Source organism: Sebastes fasciatus, chromosome 6 (genome assembly GCF_043250625.1).
Source record: "Sebastes fasciatus isolate fSebFas1 chromosome 6, fSebFas1.pri, whole genome shotgun sequence".
NCBI classification, from domain to species: Eukaryota; Metazoa; Chordata; class Actinopteri; order Perciformes; family Sebastidae; genus Sebastes; species Sebastes fasciatus.
Window position 1 is genome coordinate 37,883,280 of NC_133800.1, and position 3,521 is coordinate 37,886,800.

The window sequence follows — 3,521 nt, forward strand, 5'->3', positions numbered from 1 at the left end:
ACGTCATCATTTCTGATGTCATCATCTCTGACGTCATTATCTCTGACGTCTACGTCGTGACTATTTACTTAAACAATCAGACTTACATGAAACGTCCACCGATGCTCTATGTTGGTGAGTTTTACTCCAATGACCAGCAGGGCTCGCCTTTAGGTCGGCTCGCCTTTAGGTCGGCTGTTATTCGGACCTTTATGTGACATTTTTCGGACTTTTCTTCTGTTTCTTCGGCTTTTTTTCCTGCCTGTTTTTGGATATTTTTCGGACATGTCGGACAGAAAAAATCCAAAAGAAGCCAAAACAGATGTCCAAAAAAATCTGCAAAACTAATTGATTAATGGACTAATTGATTATTGGACTAATTGATTATTGGCCTAATTGATTATTGGCTTATTGATTAATGGACAGATGGTTTCAGCTGTATAAACTAAAGTAAAGTAACTAAGGCTGTCAGATAAATATAGTGAAGTAGAAGTAGAAGTACTCAGTACTCAGTAGTAGAGTAGTAGCAGTGTTGGTGTCATGCTGAGTGTGTTTAGTGTGACAGACTGTAAACTGATCAGATTATTACAGCATCACGCCTCCCTCTCTCTCTCTCTCCCTGTTAGTCAGTGTCTCTTGCCCCGCTGCTCAGCAGATGGTCTCTATTCCCGTGACGATCTGTTTCTGTTTCCATGACGATCTGAACACACGATGCTTCTTTAAACAGAAGAAAGAAAAGTTTAATATCTTTATCGTCTTCTGGAGATATCGAGGTAACTTTATTGATTATTACTATCAGTGATCAATAAGTGATTGTTAGTTAGTGACTGTTGTTGAATTTATGTGTTTCATCTGAACCAGAAACTAAAAACTCAAATCACCACTAACTGTTTTTATCATTTTACTTCCTTCATCTGTTTAAATGTATTTTTATATTTTAATTGCATTTTGTTTGTTAAAGTTTATTATTTTACAGTCATTATTATAAAGAATGAAAAAACTGGGAAGACAAACTTTTACGGAAATTAACTGATCAAATTTAAATTTACGTAATTTAACGTTTAAAGTTTTATGTTTAAGTTTGTGTCACTAATCGAAGTGAGTTTGAAATGAATTCGGACTCTTCTGCCTTTATTCAACCTTTTTTCAGACTTTCTTCGTCTTAATGACACTTTTTTCGGACATTCAGACATATTTCGCATATTTTTTTAGACATGTTTCAGACTTTTTTTCAAAATTTTTAAAATCTTTTTTAGGACTTCTGTTCAGACATTTTTAAGACACATTTAAAAGACAAGTAATTATTATGAGCTGTTGTATTTGTTTTATTTTACAATATAGATTAATATGATTATGTATTTCAGATAACTGACATGCTGAGGATTAAAGTGTGAATAAGGATCTATAATCTGTCAGATGCTCCTGCTGTTCTCAGATCTGATGTTTGAAGTCTAAACATGTTAATGAGGTCAAATATTAAAGAAGGGTTTTAGAGTTAGAAATGAAACATAAATAAAATCAAATATAGCATCAGTCAGATAATAATTTATATTATTAAAACAACAAATCATTAACAACAAGTCTTTAACAACAAGTCTTTAACAATAAATCTTTAACAACAAATCTTTAACAACAAATCATTGACAATAAATCTTTAACAATACATCTTTAACAACAAGTCTTTAACAACAAGTCTTTAACAACAAATCTTTAACAACAAATCATTGACAATAAATCTTTAACAACAAATCTTTAACAATAAATATTTTACAACAAATCTTTAACAACAAATCATTGACAATAAATCTTTAACAACAAGTCTTTAACAATAAATATTTTACAACAAATCTTTAACAACAAATCATTGACAATAAATCTTTAACAACAAATCTTTAACAACAAATCATTGACAATAAATCTTTAACAACAAATCTTTAACAACAATTCTTTAACAATAAATATTTTACAACAAATCTTTAACAACAAATCATTGACAATAAATCTTTAACAACAAATCTTTAACAACAAATCATTGACAATAAATCTTTAACAACAAATCTTTAACAACAAATCATTGACAATAAATCTTTAACAACAAATCTTTAACAACAAATCATTGACAATAAATCTTTAACAACAAATCTTTAACAACAAATCATTGACAATAAATCTTTAACAACAAATCTTTAACAACAAATCATTGACAATAAATCTTTAACAAAAAATCTTTAACAACAAATCTTAAGCAACAATTCTTTAACAACAAGTATTTAACAACAAGTCTTTAACAATAAATCTTTAACAACAAGTCTTTAACAATAAATCTTTAACAACAAGTCTTTAACAAAAAGTCTTTAACAACAAATCTTTAACAATAAGTCTTTAACAATAAATCTTTAACAACAATTCTTTAACAACAAATCATTGACAATAAATCTTTAACAACAAATCTTAAGCAACAATTCTTTAACAATAAATCTTTAACAACAAATCATTGACAATACATTTTTAACAAAAAATCTTTAACAACAAATCTTAAGCAACAATTCTTTAAAAACAAGTCTTTAACAATAAATCTTTAACAATAAATCTTTAACAAAAAATCTTTAACAACAAATCATAAGCAACAATTCTTTAACAATAAATCTTTAAAAACAAATCTTTAACAACAAATCATTGACAATACATCTTTAACAACAAATCATTGACAATAAATCTTTAACAATAAATCTTTAACAAAAAATCTTTAACAACAAATCTTAAGCAACAAGTCTTTAACAATAAATCTTTAACAATAAATCTTTAACAAATCTTTAACAATAAATCTTTAACAATAAATATTTAACAACAAGACTTTAACAACAAATCATTGACAATAAATCTTTAACAACAAATCTTTAACAACAAATCATTGACAATAAATCTTTAACAACAAATCTTTAACAACAAATCATTGACAATAAATCTTTAACAACAAATCTTTAACAACAAATCATTGACAATAAATCTTTAACAACAAATCTTTAACAACAAATCATTGACAATAAATCTTTAACAAAAAATCTTTAACAACAAATCTTAAGCAACAATTCTTTAACAACAAGTCTTTAACAACAAGTCTTTAACAATAAATCTTTAACAACAAGTCTTTAACAAAAAGTCTTTAACAACAAATCTTTAACAATAAGTCTTTAACAATAAATCTTTAACAACAATTCTTTAACAACAAATCATTGACAATAAATCTTTAACAACAAATCTTAAGCAACAATTCTTTAACAATAAATCTTTAACAACAAATCATTGACAATACATTTTTAACAAAAAATCTTTAACAACAAATCTTAAGCAACAATTCTTTAAAAACAAGTCTTTAACAATAAATCTTTAACAATAAATCTTTAACAAAAAATCTTTAACAACAAATCATAAGCAACAATTCTTTAACAATAAATCTTTAAAAACAAATCTTTAACAACAAATCATTGACAATACATCTTTAACAACAAATCATTGACAATAAATCTTTAACAATAAATCTT

The 3,521-nt window shown here is 26.1% G+C and overlaps 1 protein-coding gene across 2 annotated transcripts in view; it reads left to right on the plus strand.

Annotated features, from left to right (window-relative positions):
• The first annotated feature begins 610 nt into the window (after nucleotides 1-610).
• The window catches only part of LOC141770059 (fibrinogen C domain-containing protein 1-like), a 24,316-nt gene continuing 21,405 nt past the window's right edge, over nucleotides 611-3,521 (plus strand). Inside the window, exon 1 of one of the 2 annotated variants that reach the window (XM_074639691.1) lies at nucleotides 611-752. The gene's annotated coding sequence lies outside the window, so the exon portion shown is untranslated. The remainder of the gene's footprint in view (nucleotides 753-3,521) is intronic. The other variant, XM_074639693.1, reaches the window with a different exon arrangement.